At 44.1% G+C, this 27,090-nt stretch overlaps 1 protein-coding gene across 1 annotated transcript in view; it reads right to left on the bottom strand.

The window, feature by feature from the left end:
• Positions 1–27,090, bottom strand: part of LOC126355093 (chymotrypsinogen 2-like) — a 417,116-nt gene that overhangs the window by 170,107 nt on the left and 219,919 nt on the right. The window lies entirely within an intron of this gene.

Raw genomic sequence — 27,090 nt, 5'->3', positions numbered from 1 at the left:
TTTGGGCTGGACATCAGTAAAAGAAAGGCGTTTATCGTTGCGACAGAATCAATGGTTCAAATGGCTCTGAGCACTAAGGGACTAAACATCTGAGGTCATCAGTCCCTTAGAACTACTTAAACCTAACTAACCTAAGGACATCACACACATCCATGCCCGAGGAAGGATTCGAACATGCGACCGTAGCGGTCGCGACGGGATCTCCTCACGACATTCCAATTACCAACTTTCTCCTCCGAATGCGAAAATATTTTGTTGAAACCGACCTACATAGAGAGGAACGATCACCACGATAAAATAAGGGAAATCAGAGCTCGTACGGAAAGATACAGGTGTTCATTCTTTCCACGCGCTATACGTGATTGGAATAATAGAGAATTGTGAAGGTGGTTCGATGAACCCTCCGCCAGGCACTCAAATGTGGTTTGCAAAGTATCCATGCAGATGTAGATGTAGAACACGAATGTTCACTGGGACAGCACGACTTGTACAACACAACGGACTATCAACACGACAACCACTCTTGCCGTTCCCCTTGACGTGACAACAGACTATGAAGCTCGCCGACAGAGAGGCGTCTAGCGGCAACAACGTAGACAGGAGTGGCACCGCGACGTCTCTTCAGATGACTCCCAGTTCTGCGTGCAGCTTCATGATGGAGGTATCCTTGAGTGGAGGCTCCGTGGAGAACGAACGTTGCATTCGTCATCGTCTTAAGGGCACGCAGCCATGACAGTATGGGTTGCCATTGCATACACAACTTGGTCACATCTGGTTCGCATAACCGGAAATTTGGTCAACGGCCACTACATTTCTAGCTTCTGAGCATAGATGGCTGTGCCCTGTCTGCGAGCTGTACCTTTCAACGAGGTAACACAAGACTGAATTTAAGCAGCGCGGGTTGGCCGCGCGGTTGGTGGCGCCGTATCACTGACTGCGCGGCCACTCCCGCCGGAGGTTCGAGTCCTCCCTCGGGCATGGGTGTGAGTGTTGTTATTAGCATAGGTTAGTTTAAGTAGTGTGTAAGTCTAGGGACCGATGACCTCAACAGTTTGGTCCCTTAGAAATTCACACATATTTGAACATTTTATTTGCAATTTATCCGTATTCCCACCCTACTCGAAATATAGAATGTTCAGCTGTTGCTCAAGCCAAATGTGGAAACATAGTCTCATGGGTTACTGATAGACTCGCACGCTAGCGCTAGCCAGCCACTACCATTTTTCTTGAGGTAGAGTGCATTCTAAATTTGTTTGCTGCCTGTACCTCAGGCCCTCTTCCACTTGTGCTACAGTACTCTCTGCTATTGCCACATCCATCGTTTTATCGCTCTGAGAGACAATTATATATTTATTGCTTCTCGGTGGGTAAGAATATGGTAGGAAACCGGGCATTGCTTAGGGGATAGCTAAAGTCTGATTTTTTTAAAATTTGAATAATGCTTTGCTTTTGTCTACAGGGTGAACAAGAAGTCCACGTACAGATTGTAAGAAGCTTTACAGGGACACCTTTTGAGTGTTTTGGGAAAAGGATCCCACGATTTCCGGCGGATCGTTACAAAACAATAGTGTAATCATGGTTTATTCGGTTTATTAGCGCAGTCACCCTTCTTTCTGTGAAAATAACATCACAAAAGCGAAAAACTCTGTGTGTATTGAGTTCATGCATAAGTTCGTAGCGTTTTTCCATGAGTTTAGTAATAAACACAAGTGGTACACATAACAGAGACTTTATTCGTCAGTAATATATTCTCCTTCACTGTTTACAACAATCTTTCAACGCTGGGACAACTTCTCGTTTCCACGACTGTAGAAATCACGGGGCTTCGAGGCGAAGAACTCGTCGAGCCATGTTCGGAGCGCATATCGTAAGGAAGTTTCTTGAACGTTGTTCGACAGAGAGCGGAGAAGATGAAAACCTGAGAGAGCAAGATCAGTTGAATAAAATGGGTGCGGAATGATTTCCCAACCCAACTCCCATATAGCGTTTTTTGCCAGTGCGGACTGGCGTTATCGTGGAGTAGCATCGCTTCAAGCAGTTTTACTGGTAGATGTTGCTAGAGTGCGTCTCCAGAACGTCTCAGTTGTTGACAATAAAAGTCAGCAGCGATGGTTACACCTCGGGAAGTAATATGTATTACATCACATCGTCTTTGTTCCACCAGATGCATAACGTTGTCTTTTGTGGATGCGCGCAAGCCTTTGTACGGAGAATTGCTGTTATGTTTCGTCTGAACCATTCCTTTCTTTTCCTTATGTCAGCATAGAGACACCATGTCTTGACACCAATAACGATACGAGTTAGGAATAGGTGGTGGTGCTCGTGAGCCACTTGATGACTATCAGGTAGAGATGCACGTATGGCCACCAGCTGATTTTTGTGATTTGTGCATAGAGCATGTGGTACCCGCATACCGGCTGTTTCAACCTTCCTCATAGCGTCAAAATGTCGCACAATGGTGAAATGATCACACTTCATCACACTCGGCAGTTCTCGTGTACACTGACGTGCATCGTTATGGACTGACGCGTTTAAACGATCTTCATTACACCCTGAATGTCTTCCTGAACTTCGGGAGTCTCTAATGTCAAAACGATCCTCCTTAAAACGAATAAACCATTATCTTCCCTTGCTGTGTCCGTTAGCATTAAGCCTACACGCGCTGCAAATTTTTCTAGCTGCTTCCGCTGCTATCACCCCTCTATTGAAATCAAACAGGAGAAATGTTACGATTTCTCCATCTGGCACTCCATTTTCTAGCTCCCACAGCTGCACTCAATGTCTCCAAATGACAAAGTAACAATGAGTAAACTCAAATCGGTACGGTCTCAGGTTCGAATCCTGCCTCGGGCATGGATGTGTGTGATGTCCTTAGGTTAGTTAGGTGAAAGTGGTTCTACGTTCTAGGGGACTGATGACCTCAGATGTTAAGTCCCATGGTGCTCAGAGCCATTTGAACCATTTGTAAACTCAAATAGCAACAATCGCAAGTGAATTGATATATATAATCGTAGCAACCAGAATACCAACAAGAAAAACAAAAACGCTGCTAACTGAGGCACCAACATAATAACGTGCAATAACCAAAGCGTAGAACACAAAACAGAGAATAATGCAGCAGCCGTCTGATGTACCGCGGTGCTGTCGCTGTGGCTGTCACTGCAAGAACAACTCAGCACAGCGCCATCGCGTCGAACTTCCATCACATTCAGAGAGCCCATACACGAGGTGTACATCGGGCAACTTTTTATGACCAAACCGAACCATACTGCTGTGCATCACGTTTAACGTCCACCTAACACTACGGGAGAAAGTAGCCTGAGACAGAACCGAGCAGTAGTGAACGCAAGCTGGAGGGCGGAGAGTTAAGTCAACGCCACGTACCGCGACTGAATGGAACAAGTTTGTTTCCAAATAAGATACATAGCACATACAGTCGACATTTGCACTATTGTGAACTATTGTCAGTGCTTGTTTCCAAATAAGGTACACAGCACGTACAGTCGACATTTGCACTGTTGTGATTTTCAGTGCAATAAATACAACGGCATTTTTAATGTAATCGTCCTACAGTAACATCCACTCATCTTGTGATTTCTTCTTCTGTAGTCCGATCCACACGCCTGAACTGTTAGAAAACGAGAAATGTTCGTCGGCTATAGCAAGCTGTAGCGGCAACTAGCCACACTACACATCTCTGCAAGTTGTTTTCTTAGTATCAGGTGAACTGACTAATTAATTCAAATGTAGTTTGTCAGTGGAAAGTTCAAAACAGTGTCAACTTGTTGGGTACAAAAACTCTGCCATGTCCATGATTATCATAAATTACTGTTTCCTCATTACACGCAATCACACTCACTCCTAATAGCCAGCTTGTGGTATTTACCAAACCTAATGCCAGAAAGGATTACAAATCGGATTGTCTGTGACAGCATGCAGGCTCAAATGTTACGCAGACTGGCCACTACGGTAGTTCAGTTTGCAGCCACTACTTGTACCGTATACTACGGCACGCGGATTTTGGTTGGTTCAAAATTCACAGTTTGCACATAAAAATGTTGCGCGTTAGTCTTTCACACACAGTTGTGGTAACTTTGTAGCACTCCATGGTCTGACTCATTCTTCCGCGAAACTGTCACGTCTATTCAGAGCTCCTTATGTCCCCGTCTGGACATGATGAGACATCGTGATGGCTGAGCTCCCAGGTGTCCTTAGGCCCCACAGAGCAGTTTCCTTAGGACACAAAATGCACACGAACATACTGTTCTGATTGGCTGATACCCATCACAGCCAATCCGATGTTAATCTTCGTACATCCATATTTAAACTGGATGAAGGTGGGACACAGCTGGTATAATTTTTATTAAAATGAAATTCCTCCAGCTGTACTTACGATTTCATATTTATTTGGCTACCAATGACACTAGTTACTGGCCGCCATCCATGTGGAGCACGTGTTGATCTCACCGCGGACTTCTAGACTGAGCCACACGCAACTGCTTTCATCAAAGTGTACGGGCCTGAACATGGCGTTGACGCAACGCCGAAACTAGTAGCGAAGTAAATAAAAAATCTTAAGTACAGCTGGAGGAATTTCATTTTAATAAAAATATAATGTTAGTATTATTCCGCGCAATCCGGCGTCCTTTACATTTGACTAAACACAACTTAACAGCTGTCTATGAGCAATTTGTTAAACGAACAAATTTAGAAAATCCATAGTTGTCAAAATGACTCGTTCTTTAAATAAGAGTTATCGTAAAATATTTCTTGTTTCTCAGCCCTAGAAACTGCCTAGTTGACATTAACAGATTTCTCCTGAATATGATTCATTCTCTCTGTACAGTCACAGTTCTTACGCTAGTGCACACACAGTTAACAGACATAATAATATTCATTTACCTCATTACTTCTCATTCAAACCTTCATCCACACTAATAATTAAACCAATTCAAATAACAATAATTAATGATAGTCGTAATAGTCACAATAAGTACAGTTTTGTTTCCCAAATATACTGTTTTAACTACATATGATTTCATAGTCCATAAAATGCTGACACTTTCCGGCCACAGCCGTAACTATTTGCAGGTACAATTACAGGATAGGATCGCACGTCTGTCATGTTAGAACTACGACTCAAGCATGCTGTTCGCTGCCATCCGAATTGCATAGGTGCTATATGACGCGCTACACCTCATACGACTACAAAACTAGTTGTAACAAGAAACCAAACGAAATGTAATTACTCTGTAACTTGTCGCCGGAGAAGGTGGACACCTTATAGAAAAATACTCGGTAGCTGTCCCTGAACAACCCCTGAAAGTTTGTCGGTGGAGTTCCGGTTCATACCGTATATTTTGTGTAAGTTGCAAAATGTTACAGGGAGCTGCGAGTATTTTACTTTCTCTGCTATGTACCAAACCTGTTTCCCTCTCGTTTTGTTTGTCCAGCTTCGAGGCAGCGCTCCATCCGTTGCAGCAGTAGTTTGCTGTGGGCTGCAGAAAGCAGCCAGGAGGGCGACGCTGAAACGCGAGTACCCTGCGTGTCAGCCGCACGCCGCTTCCTGGAACTCGAGTCGCCTCAGCAGTCGTTCTGTCCTCAACTCGATAGGCCTGCGCTGTATACACGGAAATGGGCGCGGCGTAAGGGTCATCTCACGTAAGCAAAGCATCCCGCTGTTAGCGTCGGCCTACGTCGTAATCTCCTTGCTGTTTATCATCATTTTTTGTGATCCACGTACCATACGTGACATTATTGTTGAATTTTGGATTCTTTCTTGTTTTTCTGAACCATAACATGTCTTTTCTGGTGTATCTTCTTTCAGTCCCAGCAAGAAATTATTTTGATAGGAAATCCGTGTACGGCATCTGTATGAGATCGTGAAATCTCGTTACCGGGTGTTACGTTATTTTGAAACCCACAACTGAAATGCAAATGGTCAACTGTCACGGAAAAAAGGCCACTCCGTATTCCTTTAATGCGCCGATATACACGAAGAGCAGCACCACTATTGATATTTTTCGATAAAACATCTCTATTGGTAAAGCCTTGTTCATCTTGTCCAGATCTATGTAGTAGATTTAATAGAATTTGTATTCTATTAATTATTAATACTCAACGAAAGGAAGTGCACGTCATGGTTCTAGAGGCCACTGACTGTTGGTTTTTTAATATAATTTTGTTCATAACACCTTTCTATAAAGATATTATCAATGGTTGTTGGTCTGTGATTAGCTACCCTAGTTGCGCAGTTTGAGGCAGGAAGTAAGTTGAATGATAAATTATTCTTACTGGAACAGTTTTTGAGAAAATCTAGATTGAATTCACCAGCTACCAATAGAGCCAGTAGCAAGTACATTTTTTCCATCAGTCTTCTGACTGGTTTCTGATTTCGTGCGGCCCGCCATGAATTCCTCTCATGAGCAAACCTCTTCATCCCAGAGTATCACATGCTACCTACATACCCAATTATGTACTGGAAATATTCCAATCTCTGTCTTCCTCTAAATATTTTACCCTCTACAGCTCCTTCTAGTATAATGGAAGTTATTCCCTGATGTCTTAACAGATGTCCTACCAGCCTGTCCTTTCTTCTTTTCAGTGCTTGCCATATATTCTTTCCTTCGCCGATTCTACGGAGCTCCTCATTCCTTACCTTATCAGTCCACCTAATTATCAACATTCGTCTGTAGTACCACATCTCAATTCCTTCAGTTTTCTTCTGTTCCTGTTTTCTCACAGTCCATGTTTCACTACCATACAATGCTGTGCTCAAAACGTACATTCTCAGAAATTTCTTCCTAACATTAATGTCTACGTTTGATACAAGTAAACTTCTTTGGCCGGAAATGCCCTTCTTGCCATTGCTAGTCTGCTTTTATTGTTTTGATGTCCTCCTTGCTCCGTCCGTCATGGGTTACTTTGCTGCCTAAGTACCACAATTTCTTAACATAATCTACTTCGTGATCACGAATCTTGATGTTAAGTTTCTCCCTGCTCAAAATATTTCGGGCTTGCAGCCTGTCGTCGTAAACTTCATTGCAAAATATTTCGGCTGGACAACTTCCAGCCATCTTCAGGTGAGCCGAACGAGGACTGAAGAAGACGTTCTCGGCTCCGTCTTATATAGTGCGCTGATCGTAATGCCGGGCAAGCGTTGCAGTCGCGGAGACAGAAGTACCACACCGCCCGGCGATAGCGCCCTCGCTGGTTGAACTGCAAGGCTCAGCTGCGTCGGTATTGTCGCTGGCTGCAGCTATCGAAGTCTTCTGGCGTCTTCGTCTGGAGCAAATTTCGGAGATGTCGGGATTCCTCGCTTTATTCAATTGGTAACCATTGTCACGGTTCATCAGATTTCCCGCGATGCGTATTTCAACGGGTTCTTTGATACTGGAGTCCGAAAAAGTTGTTGCTGTGGCCAAAATCGGAGTTTTGTCGTACTCCATTGAATGTCCGTTGGAAATACACTGTTCCGCAACTGCAGACTTACTGGGTTGCATTAGGCGAGTGCAATGTTGACGTTCCGTACAACGCTCTTCAACTGTTCGCGTTGTCTGTCCTATATAGCCCATACCACATTGACACGGTATTTTGTAAATACTCGCCTTCCGCAGTAACAAATGATCCTACACCGATTCCAGCAAATTAGGAATCTTAGAAGGTGGACGAAAAACCACTTTCACATGGAAATTATTAAGAATCCTCGCTATTTTGACGGAAATATTTCCAACGAAGGGAAGAAAAGCTAGGGACTTGGCTGGCGCGTTCTCCTGTTTATTCACTTCCCAGTTCCTGGCTTTAGTTGAGAAGGCGCTGGCAATTTGCCGGGTCGAGTATCCATTGTCTCTGAACACCGTCCTTAAATGTGCAACGCATGCGCTGCAGGACCATCAGCGCACTATACAAGACGGAGCGGAGAACGTCTTCGTCAGTCCTCGTTCGGCTCACCTGAAGATGGCTGGCAGTTGTACAGGCAAAATATCGTGTAATGAAGTGTACGACGACCAGCTGCAAGCACGAAATCGTTTTGAATTTCAAATTTTACATAAGTTTCTCACTGTTCTCGTTCCTGCTACTTCCCACTAATCTCGTCTTTCTTCGATTTACTCTCAGTCTATATTCTGTACTCATTAAACTATACATTGTATTCAGCAGATCCTGTAATTCTTCTTCACTTTCAATAAGAATAGATTAGTCATCAGTGAGACATATAATTGAAATCCTTTCACCTTGATTTTTAATCCCACTCTTGAACCTTTCTTTTATGTCCTTCACTGCTTCATCGATGTATAGATTAAACAGTAGGGACGAAAGACTATATCCTAGTCTCGCATACTTTTTAATCCCAGCATCTCGTTCTTGGTCTTCATCTCTTATTGTTACCTCTTGGCTACTTTACATACTGTGCATAACCCGTCTTTCCATATAGCTTACCCCTATTTTTCTCAGAATTTCGAACATCTTGCGCCATTTTACATTGTCAAATACTTTTTCCAGGTCGACAAATCCAATAAACACGTCTTGATTTTTCTTTAGTCTAGATTCCCTTGTGTAGCACAAGATCAGAACTGCCTCTCCGTGCCCGTCGTCTAACACACCCTCAATTTCTTTTCGATTCCTCTGCGTATTTTTCTTGTCAGAAACTTGGGTGCATGAGGTGTTAAGCTGATTGTGCGATAATTCTCGCAGTTGTTACAATATTCGAAATGATATGTAGTATTTTTTTCGAAAGTCAGGTGGTATGCCGCCAGACACATTCATTCTACACACCAACGTGAAAGTCGTTTTCTTACCAGTTACCTTATGATTTTAGAAATTCTGATGGAATATTATCTATTCCGTCTGTCTTATTCGATCTTAAGTAACCAAAGCTATTTTAAATTATGATTCTAATACTTTCAGTATTGCTCAGGTTAGAAAGATGTAAACTGATTTCCAAACACGTGAAGTCACAAAGTGAACTGCAGAGAGACATTTGTGATGTTTATGTGTATTGTATATTTTCCATGTAAATTCTAAATTATATTCCGTTTTAACTTGTCTAATTACTTATTGTGTAGCAAATATTGCTGTATGAATTACTAGAAAATAAGAACCAATTGAAACAAGGAAGTACAATAATGGGTTACCGATCGGTTTTATATAGGTTGGTTTTAAGAAACCTTGTAACTATATATCGACCATATTTGTGCCTGAGCACAAAGGAGACAAACAATTGAAGCAATATATAGTATAAAATGCAGCTTAATTTAGGTTACATCAACTCACAATTGTGGAAGGAGATATTTTTCTGTACTTATGGAATAGGCTTTTAATTCACGTGTAGAATGAAGCATCCATCACCATTTTCCGAACTGACTCTGATTTGCGGTCGACAGCTTGTTTATGTCGAATACAGCATAACTTTATGCAAGGGAAATACAAACTTATTAAAAGAGCCATGGAAAGAGTGTTCAATGTTAACTACATTAAGACCAAAATGATTTGAGTCTACTTTGCAGAAAGGTAGTTAGTGATAATAAGGAATGTGTTGTTGAACCAATGGACGAAATCGTGTAATTTATTAACTAAAGTCGATAATTGACTGATAGTGAAGGAAATGAAGACGAGAGTAAAAATGGACCAGAGTTCTTCGGGGAATTCAAATGCCGCACCCAAAATTACATTCCCTTTTCCCAGAAACACTCATTACGTTATTGCCAGAATTTTTGGCTTCCTACGGTGAAGCTTAATGTGCACAAACTGATAGTTCCACTACTGGCGACAGAAGGAAGTAAGATTCACAGAACTATATGCAACTCAAGAAACAGGAACTGAAAATTTCACGACTGTTATGAAATGCGTGGATCATGTAGCAGAAGGAGACGTATTCTACATAGATAAGAAATTTGCAAGACTGGAGTCTAATGGAAAGTGGGTAAACGACACCAGAAACAAGAAAAACACATTTCTACGTGTAACGATGAAGAACGAAGTAAAGTAAGAGATCTGGAAAAGATTTTTATCTAGCAATGGATCAAAACTGATGCGTACGGGTTTCTTAATTTCATCTCTATAGTACACAAGTATAAAAGAAAACTTCCTGTGTGATTCGCTGACATATCGTTGCTCACCCACACCGCTAAGGATACGAACTTGAAATTTGGACAGGATGCTGATCTTATACTATGTGCGTCGTTTAAGAAGGGATTTTTCAAAAGTGGTTGAAATAGGGGATGAAAGGGTTTTCGAAAATTTGTCACTATTAAGGTAATTTTGAAGCTAGAACTACGAAATTTAGTAAATGATTTCTCGGTCAGAAATAAAAAAACTACGTGTTTCAGTACTTTTGTAAGTTCAATCCCTAAGACGGTGAAATAGTGGGTGAAATTTTTTTAAAGCAGATTATTATTAAAGATGTACAAAGGTATTTTTATAGTTACATCTATGAAAATTGGTATTTGACCTCTCAGTTCAAAATAAAAATTATGTGTCTCCCTGTTTGTCAGAAATTCAACACCTAAAAGGGTAAAAAAATGGGATGAAAATTTAAAGCCATTCTCTGAAAATTTATGTTTGGATTCGACGTTATAAGTAAAAGAATACGTGTTTGAGAGGTTTTGGAAATTCAACCCCTAAAGGGGTGAAAAGGGGTTGAAAATTTTTCGTTATATTAAAAAATTTATTATGCTAAATCTGGGAAAATTGGTGTTTGACTTCTCGATTAGAATAAAGAAATAGATGATAATGGATGGAAGACTCCATGAAAATGTCACCACTAGAACTCAAAAGTAACGATTAAGAAAAACCTACGACCCAACTACGACAATCTTTTTTTGGTCAGAAGTGTATTTTGGAAAGGCCTTCTAAAAAAAGATGTTGCAATTTGTGAACTAAATCATACAAAGCTGTTTAACAGTTACCAACACAAATCAACTTTGTCGGAACTGCATAGAGAAAGAAACGCCTCTTTAATACATCCAGTTTTCAGTAGACGTAATATATATTTATAAAATTATTTTTGTTGTAATTACCACGCAAACCCGATTGGGTGCTGAGCTAGTTCAGACTGATTTCCCTGAAGTCTCACTGGGCTTTCTACTTTTTTATTTATTATAGCCAATCCTTACACGTCAATTCGAGAAATTTTATTTCTTATGGTGTTCGTCTCAAATGTTTATAGACCCGATATTCTGTTAATGCACAGCACAGTGCATCGTGAATCCGTAGTACAGTCACACGACTATCTATGTTTCGGTTTGACGGAGACAATTTCAATACCAACTGGGGTCTATTAAGCTGGCGAGCAGTACTCGCGCTCCACGCGAGGTGACTCGAGGATGGGCGACGCCGCGCCGTACCGGCAGAGAAGCGCCGCTAATTGCCTCTTCACCACGCCACAGCCGGTGAGTTGCGCCGCGTGTCATGAGGGCCGGCTTTGTGTGTGGCCGGTTGCGACAGCGGCCCTAATGTCACAGTCTGACTTAAGTCCACACATTACTCCTGCGTGCACTCTCCGTTCCGCCAGTTCTTCATGTACGTCTGGCGCCGACGACACTCCTCCACCGGCACAGAACAACAAAAGAATGTTTCATTTGCTTGTGCGGTGGCGTAACACTCCTCTCTAGTGGGTACAGTTTAGTGCTAATGTTTTTGCTTCAGATTGGTAGATTGTTGACACATAGGTCTATGAACACAGGAAATTCACTGAGGTGACGAAAAATCAAGGGAATATACACTGAAGAGCCAAAGAAACAGATACACCTGCCTAATATCGTGTAGGGCCCCCGCAAGCAAGCAGAAGTGACGCAACACGAATTGGTATGGACTCGACTAATATCTGAAGTAGAGCTGGATGGAAACTTACACCATGAATCCTGAAGGGCTGTCAATAAATTCGTAAGAGTGCAATTGGGTGGAGATCTCTTGTGAAGAGCACGTTGCAAGGCATCCCAGATATGCTCAATAACGTACATGTCTGGGGAGTCTGGTGACCAGAGGAAGTGTTTAATATCGGAAGAGTGTTCTTGGAGCCACTCTGTAGCAATTCTGGGCATGTAGGTTGTCGTTTTGTCCTGCTGTATTTGCCCAAGTCCAGCTGAATGCACAATGGACATGAATGGATGTAAGTGATCAGACACGATGCTTACTTACATATCACCTGTCAGAGTCGTATCTAGATGTAAAAGGGGTCCCATATGACTCCAGCTGCACACGACCAACGCCATAACAGTCTCCTTCTGACATGCAGGGTCCATAGATGTACGAGGTTGTCCCCATACCCGTACACGACCATCCGCTCGATGCAATCTGAAGCGAGACTCGTCGGAGCAGGAAACATGTTTCCAGCAATCAACAGTTCAATGTCGGTGTTGACGGGCTCAGGCGAGGCGTAACGCTTTGTTACGTGCAGTCATCAAGGGTACACGAGTGGATCTTCGGCTCCGAAACCACACATCGATGATGTTTCGTCTAATGATTCGCACGCTGACACTTGTTGATAGCCCAGCATTGAAACCTGCAGCAATTTACGGAAGGGTTGCACTTCATTCACGCTGAACGATTCTTTTCAATCGTCGTTAGCCCCGTTCTTGCAGGATCTTTTACCGGCCGCAGCGATGTCGGAGATTTGATGTTTTACCTGTTTCCAGATATTCACGGCACACTCTTGAAATGGCTGAACAGGAAATTTCACACTTCATCTCTACTTCAGATACGCTGTGTACCATCGCTCGTGCGCCGACTATAACACTACGTTCAAACGCACTTCAACCTTGAAAGCCTGCCATTGTAGCCTCAGTAACGGATCTAACAACTGCACCAGCCACTTGTCTTATGAAGGTACTGCCGACCGCAGGGCCGTGTTCTGCCTGTTTACATATCTCTGTATTTAACCGCTTCACCGTGACTGTTGCGTCGTGCGCTGTGGGAGTGCGCCAGTCCCGCCCGGCCGTGCCCACTGTACGGTGCAATTTTCGAGCTGCCCGCGGCGCTACTCTGTTCTGCTTTCACACTCGTAGTGCTGTCGCAATTATTGCGCTTTATACTATCTATTCATTCTCCGGATTGGGAATCAGTGGCCGGCCGGGGTGGCCGAGCGGTTCTCGGCGCTACAGTCTGGAACCACGCGACCACTACCGTCGCAGGTTTGAATCCTGCCTCGGGCATGGATGTGTGTGAGGTCCTTAGGTTAGTTAGGTTTAAGTAGCTCTAAGTTGTAGGGGACTGATGACCTTAGACGTTAAGTCCCATAGTGCTCAGAGCCATTTGAACCATTTTTTGGGGTAGCAGCGCCTGGTTCCCGGCGCGAATACGCCCGGCGGACTTGCGTCTAGGTCTGGTGAGCCGGCCAGTCTGTGGACGGTTTTTAGGCGGTTTTCCAGCTTCCTCGGTGAATGCGGGCTGGTTCCCCATATTCCGCCTCCGCTACACTATGTCGGCGATTGCTGAGCAAACAAGTTCTCCACTTACGCGTACACCACCATTACTCTACCATGCAAACTTAGGGGTTACACTCTTCTGGTGAGAGACGTTCCCTCAGAGGGTCCACCGAGGGCCGAACCGCACAATAACCCTGAGGGAGTGGTTCGGAGTGGTGCGGTGGAGGGGTGAAGTGGACTGCGGTGGTCATCGTGGGTTTGTGGATCACTCCGGCTGCGGCGGGGACGGAGCCTCTCCGTCGTTTCTAGGCCCCCGGTTAACATACAATACAACAAATTTACTCTCGAAAATATTTATACAAATCACACATATATTTAATATTGTGTACCGTATATTTTTGCACAAATCTAAGTCTGGTGATGTCAATGGAAAACCTGGAGTAGCACGTGTACCTGATGTAGAGGCAGCTACAATAGGTATTTCATGTTCATCGTCAGATTCGGACGATGAGTCGCTTGCACCTTCAAAGTCACGACCCGGTGTGAAAGAAAGAGCTTCCTCCACTGTATATCTCTTATCTGCCATATCACTTCTAGTAGAAATTAACTGAGGTTAACAACACGTGACTTCAGTGATTCTGTTGTTAACTACAGACTTTGAACAAAGTCGCTAGATGGTGCATAGGTCAGACTTCCACACATGTCGAGCGTAGTGAAGATGAGAAATATGACGTGAAGCGGAACTGCTGCAGCAGTCCACCGGCTGAGCGGCACATTCGCTCCCGACTTCTGCAGAAGTTAACCGTAGCGAAGGGGTTAATACGCATGCCTATACTTAGAACTACTTAAACCTAACTAACCTAAGGACATCACACACATCCATGCCCGAGGCAGGATTCGAACCTGCGACCGTAGCAGTCGCGCGGTTCCAAACTGCGCGCCTAGAACCGCGAGACCACCGCGGCCGGCTTTCATGGACTCCGTTTTCTCATGACAATGCACTGTATCACCGAGCAATATTGTTTTCGATTGGTTTCAAGAACATTCTGAACAATTCGAATGAATGATTTGGCCACCCAAATCACCCGACGTGAATCTCGTCGAACATTTATGGAACATAATCGATATTTCAGTTCTTGAGGAAAATCCCGAACCGGCAGCATTTTCGCGGTTGTGGACAGCTATAGAGGCAGCATGGCTTAATATTTCTGCAGGGGCTACCAGGGACTTGTTCAGTCCGTGCCACATCGAGTTGCTGCACGACACCGGGCAAAGGGAGGTCCGACACCATCTTAGGAGGCATCTCACCACTTTTGTCACCTCAGTGTACACTCTAAGACAAAAAAGGAAGGAATTATCCTAACAGTACGGAATCGATAGATGTCATGTACATGTACATAAAAACATATAAATAGAATTTCAATAAAAACGGACAATTTATTAAAAAGAAAGAGCTTCACAAAGTGATGAAGTTAGCAACGCTTTGGTCCACCTCTCGCTCTTATGCAGTCAGTTATTCGGCAGGCATTGATTACTAGAGTTGTTGGATGTCCTCCTAAAGGATATCGCGCCCATTTATGTCCAATTGGCGCGGTTGATCGTCAAAATCCCGAGCTGGTTGGAGGGCGCTGCTCACAACGCTCCAAACTTTCGCAGTTGGGTAGAGATCGGCGAACCCTGCTGGCTAAGGAAGGGTTGGACAAATACGAAGACAGGCAGTACAAACTCTGGCAATGTGTGGGCGGGCATTATGTTGTTGCATTGTCAGCCTAGGATGGCTTGTCATGAAGGGCAACTAAATGGCGGGTAGAATACCGCTGTGCTTAACGGTGCCGTGGATGATAACCAAATGGGTGCTGCAATGAAACGAAATAGCAACCTGAAGTATAACTCCTGGTTGTTGGGCCGTATTTTAGGTGACAGAAAAGTTGGTATTCCAGCACTGCCCTGGATCTCTCCAGAAACGTCTTCGCTGATCAGCAGGGCTGAACTCGAAGCGAAACTAATCACTGAAGACAGTTATACTCTACTCAATCAGATTCCAGGACGAAGAGGATATGGGCGAGAGGTGGCCCAATTCATCATCGACTTGCTCAATTGGTGCAACTCTATCTCTTGACTACATCATCCCATTACTTCGTGGTGTGTGTCTATTTTATTTATTTATTTTTGTCTTCGAGAGTATATATAACACTGTTAAGGAACTGTAATTACCATATACGTATAACCATCGTCACTGCCGCATTTTATTTTCGCTCCTGTAGAGACGTGCTACGGTACTGTGACGGGAGGATTTCACCGTGCACCTGAATTAAAGACATGCACCTGGTAACATGCAAAAAAGTGTGATAGCTTTTCTTGAGTGAGGTGTCGGATGTCTTTATGAAATCCCCAAAATACTTCATAGGTGCAGCTGACCGACTTATTCAGGCATAGACCGGAGGCTTCAAACACAGCGCTTCAGTAAGTCGGTCAGCGTCGACAAAACATGGTGTGAATTTCATAACATCCGATGCCATGCCCAAGAACCACATCAAGGACTGCACTAGTCCGTAGGTAAAGCTTCAAACAGCAAACAAAACTTAATTTTTTAACGATTATAATTACAATACTCACGACAATATTATAGTGCTTGTGTTGTTATGAAGAGCGATACAATGTTTCTTCGAACACGCATGCATGTCAGAATGAACATTGCGCCGTCCTTCTTAAAAATATAGGCTTTGCAGTTTTGTATTTATCCCCCGATACCGGGAAGCGACTTTCAGTTAAAATGTTCTCCCCTGTACGAGATTAAATCGTGTGTGTACGAGTACAGGTTGTGACCCAGGAACGACGAAGGTTCTGTCTGGCCGTGAATCGTGCATGGATAGACAAAGCCATTAAGAAGACAGCGCGTGTAAATTGGGAAATCCGGTTTTGAGACCAGGTCCGGAATAAGTTTTCATTGTCGTGATTCAATTATACAGCTGTTCGCAACTGCGAATATATTTCATGTATTTCATAAGAGCTGTAGTTGCCGCAGTGAAGTTTCGTTCATGCAGAAAGCAGTGTAGCACGGCAGTTAGCACACTGGAATCGTGTGCATGAGGGCTACAGATCCATCCCTACTTAGGTTTTCTGTGTTTTCCCTAAATCGCATAAGGCAAACGCTGGGATGTTACCTTTAAAGGGCACGGCCGCTTTCCTTCTCCATCCTTCACTAATCCGAGCTTGTAGTAGGTCTGTAAATGCCTAGCTGTCGATGAGACGTTAAACATTAGTCTCCTTCTCGTTATCTCCTCTTCGGAAATGAATGCATGTACGAAGGAACATTGTATCGTACATCTGAACAAAACAGACACTGCAATATCACAACACTGGGCCTGCGATTTTCTTTTAAAATGTCTCCGCTGTACGGGAATATACACAATGAATGTACACATGCAGGTTGTACACACATGGCTTACGGTTTGGGTGTTGCGCTGAGTCATGCATGAATAGCCAAAGCAGTTAAGGCGACTGATAGCGTAAATCGGGAAAGCTACGTTCGAGTCACAGTAACGCAAAATTTGTCGATGTCGTCATTCTCTTATAAAGCTGTTGGTTGTTCATATTCGCAACTGAAAAAGCTTCTCGTATATATCTAGCAATCGTATAAGTACACTACAGAAGCTCCAATGAAACGACTGAGAATTTTCGGAAGAGAGACAATATCAGAGTTCGACGGAAATATATTTTTTTCTGTGTCAGACATTGAAAGTACCCAAAAGTAGTGGGGAAAAAAGAATACCACCCCGAATTTGATATACAATTTATATATAAATTAATTGGTCAGTTAATTAACCATAACTTTAGATGACGTCATGGATTTTCTCCAGCCGGTATATGAGTTCCCGCCACCTCCCCATCCCCCACCTTCCTAATGGCAGAAATTACGAATTTTAGCGAGCATAACAAATTTTGGTGCGAAATAAAAAAACTATGGGAATTTCAAAAATGGCGGTAACTTCTTTGTCCCAAGGTCTGGCTGACTTCCCACACCACTCCCCCGTCCCTCCTGGAATTACTGGAATTAGCATGAAATTCAAACTGGCATGTGCCCTTTCCCAAAATCGAACCCTGGTCCTTCTGGATGGAAAGCACAAGTCCCTCTCCCCCTCCCCTTTTGCTGAGAAATTTACTTTGAGTGGGAAACTGAAGTCAAGATCGCTCCAATTAAGTAATTAATCGTAATGATGACGCCTAATTACACATATATACACTCAGCGCCAGACTAGGAGCGCCGAAAATCGCAATACAGTGCAAAAATAGATAATCTCGTACAACTGGCGTTGTGCTAGGAAAAAGTTCACAATACCACTCGAAACTGGTTTTTTTATTCCAATTTTGATGTGCAATAGATTCAGTGAAGCATTTTCCACCAGTTGCGGTAGTGTGTGTTGGCCTTCCCAAGACTTCAGTGATGGTTTGCTACCCAGTCCCTTCTTAATATTTGGCAGTGTACAAGTCATACAGTAGCTATACCAAGGTGACCTATCAGGGGCAATGGAATATATTGAATTTGTAGAGAAATAAAGAGAGCAGTGTTTATTAGAATTTCGAGCTCCAGGGTGTTTGTCGAGCAATGCAGCCGGAGATGCCTGTATGAAAATTCGACGTCAACAATGATGGACACAGTCCTCAGCTGTATGTTTATAGGTAATAGAGTAACTAAACTCCTCTCTGTCCAACACCAACAACTTGTCAGTTGAATACATTTCCCACCAAAATAAATATAGTACGTTCCACTTCAGCCTTCTTTCCTCCAGTTCACAAGTGGAGCAGAGAAATTTATTCCGACTTGTAGGTGAAGGGGTCATGCTATGTAGAGTTTATTTGGAGAATATCTGCCTCTAGTTTAGAGTGCTATTGCGAATTTTTTTTTCTAGCACGATAGCACCAGTGGTACGAGATCGTCTATTTTTGCACTGTATTGCGACTTTAGGCGTTCCTAGTGTGGCGCTATGTGTGTAGATGTGTAACTAGGTCTGATCATTGTGATTAATTACTTAATTAACGTTGATCTCTGCTTCAGTTTCCCACCGGAAGTAAATTTCCCAGTTGGCTTTCGTCCCAGAATGTCTGGGGTGCAATTCCTGGAAAGGGCAGATGTAAAACAATAGCGTGATTTTTCAGTGTGCGGACTACCTTGTCTCCGTTGTTCATATTACGAAATGCTTCAACTCTTTGGGAGCTATAGTGTTAAGTCCTGTAGTAACATCTACTTGCGCTGGCAAAACGTCGCAAAAACGCAATCAAACAACTTTGGGTGATTTTAGATAGAATTACAAGTAGTACTCACGAAAGGGTCAAAGATATCATTATAAATTTTGTATGTAAGATATCTTTCAGAACGTCTTACATCAGAATAACGAGACTCAAGTGAATTTCTTAATACCTAAATTAAATTCCAAAAAATCAATTAAAAATTGACACAGGATGTCATCATGTCATAGTTTGTCGATTTTATTGCTTTCATATACACCCTTCTGATAGGGAGATTTGAAAGCCAATGTATTTTTCTGTTTTTGAAATTAAGTTCTGTTTTGGTAACCTGAGATTCTGACACTTGCGGTGGTCCTCGAGACGAATGCACAATTCTGTCTCGGCCTCCACATACTCAGGCTTTCTGTTTTTCTGGAAAATAAGCGGTTCCAGAGCACAAAAGCCGTGCACACTCGCGGAAAATCTAACATTGGTGTACCTGAAACATTATTGTCTTTGATATCTTCCTGTCACTCTTAAAAAATCTGAAGTGTATAGCTGGTAAAGCTAACTTTCTTCTTTTTAAACCGTTTTTGAGCCGTGGCAGCAAGAGACTGGTCATGTGAGTGTAAGTTGCGTTTGCGTGAATGTGTGTTTGCATGTTGTCTAATACCGATGAAGGTCATTTTGGCCGAAAGCTTACCTGTTTGACAGTCTTCTTGTTGTGCCTATCTGTGACTCAACATCTCCGCTGTATGCTGTATGGTTTTCATAATTTTATCTGGGCTATAAAAGTCATTCACTCTGCTGTCGTTAGAAAGCTTTTTGTAAAAAAAAAAAAAAGAAAAGAAGCGGAATATTTGAAATTTTATGGTAATAAATTTTAGCTTATATTGTCAAATAAATGTTCTTTTTTTGTGCAAGTTTTACTTCCCAGCACCTTACCGCTCCGTGCTCCTCGCTAGCTGCCCCATTACAGTTTTCACAAAATGACACAGACATAGAAAGTAAAAAATGTAGCCACTTCATCACGTGTTTCTTACATACAGCGTAATTTGATTTCTGTGTGTCTATTGAACAAATGTCTCTACTTGGGGTTGACGAAAGGTAATTTATACTGAGGTACTTCATCGAAATTTCGCAACAAAAGTTGTCGTTTTTCATTTAACATTTCTAAAACTGAAATATGTCCGAAGTCTGTGGTTTAAATGGATAAAATAAAACAGCTTTTCTGCACGACAAAGCTCGGGTCTATTAAGATTGCCTCTAAGAAGCAATGAAAATGTACACTAGCGACAACGATTCTCTGCTCTTTCGCTGCAATCAACAATACTTGATTGAAATAATTTCTACTTCTTCTGGAATAATATTTCTACCATGCGTCGTCTTTTATCAGTAGACATATTTCAAGTAATGTATCTTGCTCTTAATTTACGTGTACGATGAAGTAGCATATGGAGGTGTGCATTCGCACCAGGAGGAATCTTTTACATTTGTGAATATCACTGGACTCTCAATTCTCAGTTTCACATCTGTCATTTTCATGGCACTCTATGTATGTATTGTACATGTCACAAACTATTAAAAGTAAGTTAACAGCATGAATTAGTTCAATCACGCGGAATCCCCTTACAGATAGCTGCGGTGATACAATCACAATTTACGTACACGCCAATAGAATGAACAATTTCGTGGCTCCAGTCTTGGCCACTATGGTTTACCAACAGCGACAGTAACAATAGAAACCTTTCTATAGTAGTAGAGCAATGTGTATGGCAATGAACGGTGTGTTCGGCAGCTGATCTGTATTATTTTTCCGGGGGAGAACCTACTGCTGTAATATTTTAGCACAGAGTCAACTCACCTGCGTTTTGCATTTTGTTGTTGTGTCTTTCCCTCTACCGTTACCCAGAAATTTCTTACAGTGATGAAGATCAATTCGTTTGTGATGTATTGCGCAGTTTGTTTTCCTTTTTAGGACACAATTACAATTCAGGAAGTTTTCAGTATCTGTCATTACTATCACATTGCCTTTCTGTTTTCCAGAGGCCACATTTCACAATGTATAGGTTATGTGGCATAAAAATAAGATTCTGTGGTCGAAAATACACTTTAGCTGCAACTGCCATTTTGTTGCCTGTAATGAGTTAGGATTTTGCAGCAAAATTCGTGACTCCAGTGTTCCTGATGACGACTTTCATACTGTACCTAATGGTAAAGGATGTTGTGTAGGCGTGTAGGTGTCAATCTTAGTACGACATGTGCCCACTATTCCTTTTAACAGGAGTTTATGCCGCGTCTAATTTCGTGGGTTTCTCAAGGATTCATCAGTGGTTGATGGGGACGATGATATACACTCCTGGAAATTGAAATAAGAACACCGTGAATTCATTGTCCCAGGAAGGGGAAACTTTATTGACACATTCCTGGGGTCAGATACATCACATGATCACACTGACAGAACCACAGGCACATAGACACAGGCAACAGAGCATGCACAATGTCGGCACTAGTACAGTGTTTATCCACCTTTCGCAGCAATGCAGGCTGCTATTCTCCCATGGAGACGATCGTAGAGATGCTGGATGTAGTCCTGTGGAACGGCTTGCCATGCCATTTCCACCTGGCGCCTCAGTTGGACCAGCGTTCGTGCTGGACGTGCAGACCGCGTGAGACGACGCTTCATCCAGTCCCAAACATGCTCAATGGGGGACAGATCCGGATATCTTGCTGGCCAGGGTAGTTGACTTACACCTTCTAGAGCACGTTGGGTGGCACGGGATACATGCGGACGTGCATTGTCCTGTTGGAACAGCAAGTTCCCTTGCCGGTCTAGGAATGGTAGAACGATGGGTTCGATGACGGTTTGGTTGTACCGTGCACTATTCAGTGTCCCCTCGACGATCACCAGAGGTGTACGGCCAGTGTAGGAGATCGCTCCCCACACCATGATGCCGGGTGTTGGCCCTGCGTGCCTCGGTCGTATGCACTCCTGATTGTGGCGCTCACCTGCACGGCGCCAAACACGCATACGACCATCATTGGCACCAAGGCAGAAGCGACTCTCATCGCTGAAGACGACACGTCTCCATTCGTCCCTCCATACACGCCTGTCGCGACCCCGCTGGAGGCGGGCTGCAGGATGTTGGGGCGTGAGCGGAAGACGGCCTAACGGTTTGCGGGACCGTAGCCCAGCTTCATGGAGACGGTTGCGAATGGTCCTCGCCGATACCCCAGGAGCAACAGTGTCCCTAATTTGCTGGGAAGTGGCGGTGCGGTCCCCTACGGCACTGCGTAGGATCCTACGGTCTTGGCGTGCATCCGTGCGTCGCTGCGGTCCGGTCCCAGGTCGACGGGCACGTGCACCTTCCGCCGACCACTGGCGGCAACATCGATGTACTGTGGAGACCTCACGCCCCACGTGTTGAGCAATTCGGCGGTACGTCCACCCGGCCTCCCGCATGCCCACTATACGCCCTCGCTCAAAGTCCGTCAACTGCACATACGGTTCACGTCCACGCTGTCGCGGCATGCTACCAGTGTTAAAGACTGCGATGGAGCTCCGTATGCCACGGGAAACTGGCTGACACTGACGGCGGCGGTGCACAAATGCTGCGCAGCTAGCGCCATTCGACGGCCAACACCGCGGTTCCTGGTGTGTCCGCTGCGCCGTGCGTGTGATCATTGCTTGTACAGCCCTCTCGCAGTGTCCGGAGCAAGTATGGTGGGTCTGACACACAGGTGTCAAAGTGTTCTTTTTTCCATTTCCAGGAGTGTAGTTTTGGATGACTCTTCACGTCTACGCAAACTGGATAATCCAATGCAAATGACACATGAAACTATTTTTTTTTACCATGTCGTTTTGACTTACATACTTGATCTTTTTTCTGCCTTCTGATTCTCAGTAAGGTTTACTGATGACAGATGTGTTCCACATGTTACAATTGATAACTTTTTTGTCACCATAGCATGCAAATACAGCTAACAGACATACACCAGATCCAGAACCAGTCTAGGTGCCAACAAAACAATAGCAGTCGGCGAGTGTGGAAACTGTCTGGATAATGGTTAAAACATACTGGCTTGTTGTAACTGCTACAACAGGTGCCAGCCTTGCTGCCTGCAGTGCGCGCATCAACGAACGTGGTGCTGCGACCATGGCACTAGATTGTGCTGCTAGTCATGTACTCCCGCAGATATCCTTCTGCCTGTCATGACACACGCTCCATGCTTTTCAAAAAATGGTTCAAAATGGCTCTGAGCACTTTGGGACTTAACTACTGAGGTCATGAGTCCCCTAGAACTTGAAACTACTTAAACCTAACTAACCTAAGGACATCATACACATCCATGCCCGAGGCAGGATTCGAACCTGCGACCGTAGCGGTCGCGCGGTTCTAGGCTGTAGCGCCTAGAACCGCTCGGCCACTCCGGCCGGCTGTATGCTTTTCACCACTCACTTAGCAGCATCATATCAGCAGCATATGCCGGCACACACTACTGGTTTTACACCAGCCACACCCAGTGGGTCATCGCTGGAGTTTGTGCTCAACCCCCGAGCATTCGCACAGCGCGTTTTACGGGCTTTGACCCAGCCACATCTAGCGGCTCAACCATCAGAGCTCACACTCAGTTCCAGGCTACGCTCAGGCTACTGGGGCTAGTTGGAGCCACCAGCACTCTTGCTACACGGAATCGTACCCTTCTGATGCTTGGCCAACCAACAACCAAGAACCTGGTATCTCATCTTAATATTGTGACTATTCACAGGCTATCATCTTACCTTGCAGTCCAAACTTTTTGTATTCTTGTTAATCAAAACTCCAGGGTAGAGGAGAGTGAATCTATCTTTTTTAAAGAAACCATATTGATCCTTGTAACCAGGGTGTAAGTTCTTCCACAGAGACTCATGTTGGACACATGAATTAACAACAAGAGTGAAGATCTGTTCTCGCTGCACTGCACCCCATCTGCTATCGTACCCCCTCCCTCCACCCCCCCCCCCCCCCCTCCGCTGTGCATCTCCACCGAGAAGATGTAGCCATGTCCACACCATTTGGCAGCGAGGTTATTGTCTACATCCCACAAGTAATGCCCAATTTCCGCCTCATAATACAAGAATTCGTCTGCCACGTGGCCGCCGCACTCCTCCAGCCCAACACTGCTAATGCCACTCTGTGCATTTGCCAAGAGAATGCAGCCGTGGCTGACGCAAAACAACATTTGGCGATGGGTACGAAAGTTTGCAATGTTCCATTTCAGTAATTAGCAAATGGGTTTAACGGGAGCTTGGACGACACTTACATACTGCACCTCAGATAGGTAGTGCATCACAGTTCCTTTTCTCCTCTACTACGTGTGCTCACATGTGATTATTGTTACAGTATGTTTGTAGTCACCTCAGACATGACTCTTCAGATTCTGGCGTCCCAAGACACCGGAAGTACGCTGTCACTGCTCCTGAAGCGCCTCCAGGGTCAACAACCTCTGGGCAGCTCTGCCGCAGCTTCTCACTCCAGGCACACCACCATAACACTCTTTTACACACATTCAACTACGCTTGCTCAAACGTGGACCTACCTTCAAGTGACAACTTTCAACGGGTTTCTTCCTTTATTTTACCGGAAACGACTTCCCTTACCAAATGCCGACGAGTAGCACCAGTGGTCCACCCTCGTCCCTTACCTGAGGCCAAACTATACTCCTCTTTGGTTTTGTATAACTGCATTTTGCGTCCCTATGCACACTAATCAATAGGAGGCATCAAAACTGACGTGACGGCGCGATGGTATTCCTTCCCAGTCCTTCCTTGTCCACTTTTCATTTCTAAGTGCTTTCGCATCTATGTTCCCTTCTGGGTGCGACACCTCTTTCAATTTACACTCATGAGTGTTGTCACATTACTGAAGGCCTTACTGGCCCAACCCTCTCCAAACATTACCTTTCTTGGCGCTGTCACACTGCTCATTACAAGGTTCTCTCGCAGTATTCGCTGGAAGATTCTTCCATGCGTTTAGACGCCCTCCTGGCACAAAACGTTCACTACATTCATTTCACAAGTTCTCTCGCACTCCCACTCGCCCTACAGACGCAACGTCTCTTAACACATTCATTTCAAAATGCTCTTGTACTGCTGTCTACTCTCTGGGCACAGAAAACACAAGAGTTCAGACACTCCACTAACCACCCCATCCCTCCCCCCCTGCGCGATTTGTCGTCAGTATTTCATTTCAGGGGTCTCTTATACTACCACACACTTTCGGGCAAAATATATCCACAGGCGTTTGTTACTAGATGCGCTTCGACGTGGCCTCTTGGTATGTCACATCGTCAACTTTTCGTTAGCCAATTCTCGACCCATTCTCCTCTGCTACACAGATTATCATATACTCATCTGATATTACAAGATGTTCTAAAAGGGCATTCGAGCTGCATCGCTCCAACCTCACTCACAAAAAATCCGCCAGCGGTTGACAGCCTCTCTGGGCCTCCTACTGGACTTAAGACGTTTCTCCTTCGTGAAAAAAAAAAGAAAAAGAAAATGCGTGCAGAGCAAAGCAACGATTTTGTTTCCATTGCATTTCGGTCTTCCTGTGCCAAAAGTACTATTACGTGTCTCCTTGAAGATTAGCTCCAAACAGTTTTCTCCACCCAGACCCCAACGTTGGCACCCATGCCCAGACCACCTTCATCAGCCTTCAGAATAGAACCAGGATCACAGAGAAGAAGACACAATCACTGACTAAAATCTCTGATGACCCAGGGCACCTCCGCTGGATGCATGCCTTGTTGGCTCCTCAACCTCAAAGTCTTGATGTTGCCGCTATTTTCCTCCCGGAGAAGGAAAGAGACTGGGTGTTTGTTCTCCACAAAGACGAGGTGGAGGAGATGCTATGTCCCACAGAATGCCTACCAATACAGCAATCAGATATACACTTCAAGTCTAGGGAGATGCCATGCTCTGTTTGTTCACTGCAACAAGCTATATGCCCAAAAGTCAATACAAGCAGGCACATGCACCGCATCTATGCGAACTCTTTGGACAATGATCGAAACATCTGGCTTCTTGTCCACTGTATTTCCTGGGGCCACCGTGAGAGCTGCCACCCTCACTGAGCATCAACGACCATAATGCCACAAGCATGGCACTACATTGTCTTCACAAGTCACATGCTTTACACTGTTAGCCTTCCACTTGCCTATTTAGGACGCCACTCAGTGACTATCAGGCAGCATTCGCTCAGCGCATACTCTTAGTTTTATGGCAGCTCCTCTCAGTGAGTCATCCAATGGAACTCGCACTCAGTCTCGAAGCTTCCGATCTGCACAGTCGTCAGGATTCGCGCCAACCACGACCATTGGCTGATTCATTGGGGCACTTGCTCAAACTCCCGGTTATACTCACATTGCCGAAGCTACTTGAAACCAATAACATTCATCCTTGCTACAATGATACTTGGCCTCCCGACTTACTCTAACTGATGCCACCTCACCAACTGGGAATGCCGCTACTGTAGCTTCTTGCAGTTTTCAGCAGTCTTTGTCCTTGATACGCTGAGACTTGGCCTCCCGACGCTCGGCCGTCACACACATTGGCATCTTGACTTTCTTATTGTGTTCAGAGTCTGTCGTCTCACCTTCCAGTCCAACCTATTCGTTTTCTTGTTAATTAATTCTCCATGTCAGAGAAGGCCGGCCCACAGGTCCCCAAGGTTGTTTAGAGTACACTGCAGAAGTTTCGATAGAAACCAATTACAAATCCTCCACGCAGTTTCGATTCCTCTCCATGCGATTTCGTTATTTATGGACCCCAGAAGAAAGACATTCTTGGTCATACCTGGGTATTGTGGTTCCATAGGCTTTCAAAAACATTTTTCTTTGAAGGCGTTGGCCGTCCTGTCTGACACTGAGATAAGTATATTTACATTTATGGCGATTACTTCTGAAACAGTAAACAGTTTACTTACTCTTTTCTATCAGTCTCGTTTCCATTTGACTGTCCCTTAAAGTTTGAACTTTTGAAGAACTTTCTTTTTCTTCCACATTCTTAACGACCTCCGAATTTCTCCACTTCTTGTTTCCATAAAGTCGTTTTGTTTCGTTAAACGTTGGGTTTGTTTCTGAGACACTTCCATTATACGTATTATATTCAGTTTTGTACTGGTGACGTTCTCGGATACCGCTCATGTGAACTAATTCTGCTTTGTTTTGAGTTTCATGTGCGGCTTGCTGCGACAATTAGTTCCATCCTTCTCCCCCCACTCCCTCGCGACTGTATAAATCGTTTTCTTAGCCATATGCAACATACCTGTCAGGTGTGTTCATTTGTGTCGCGCAAAACTGGGCACGCGATACTTGACAGTCATATCGTGTCGGTGAGTTATGCCCTCTACATCTAGTACAACCAACAGCTGCGTGTTGAAAAGCGCGCCTGAATATGGGTGACCGATCGCACCAGTGAAGCGGAAAGTCAATATCCCTCGAAGATTATTGGAAAGTGACG

This window comes from Schistocerca gregaria, chromosome 3 (genome assembly GCF_023897955.1).
Source record: "Schistocerca gregaria isolate iqSchGreg1 chromosome 3, iqSchGreg1.2, whole genome shotgun sequence".
Classification (NCBI taxonomy): domain Eukaryota; kingdom Metazoa; phylum Arthropoda; class Insecta; order Orthoptera; family Acrididae; genus Schistocerca; species Schistocerca gregaria.
This window is presented reverse-complemented; position numbering and strand designations above follow the sequence as displayed.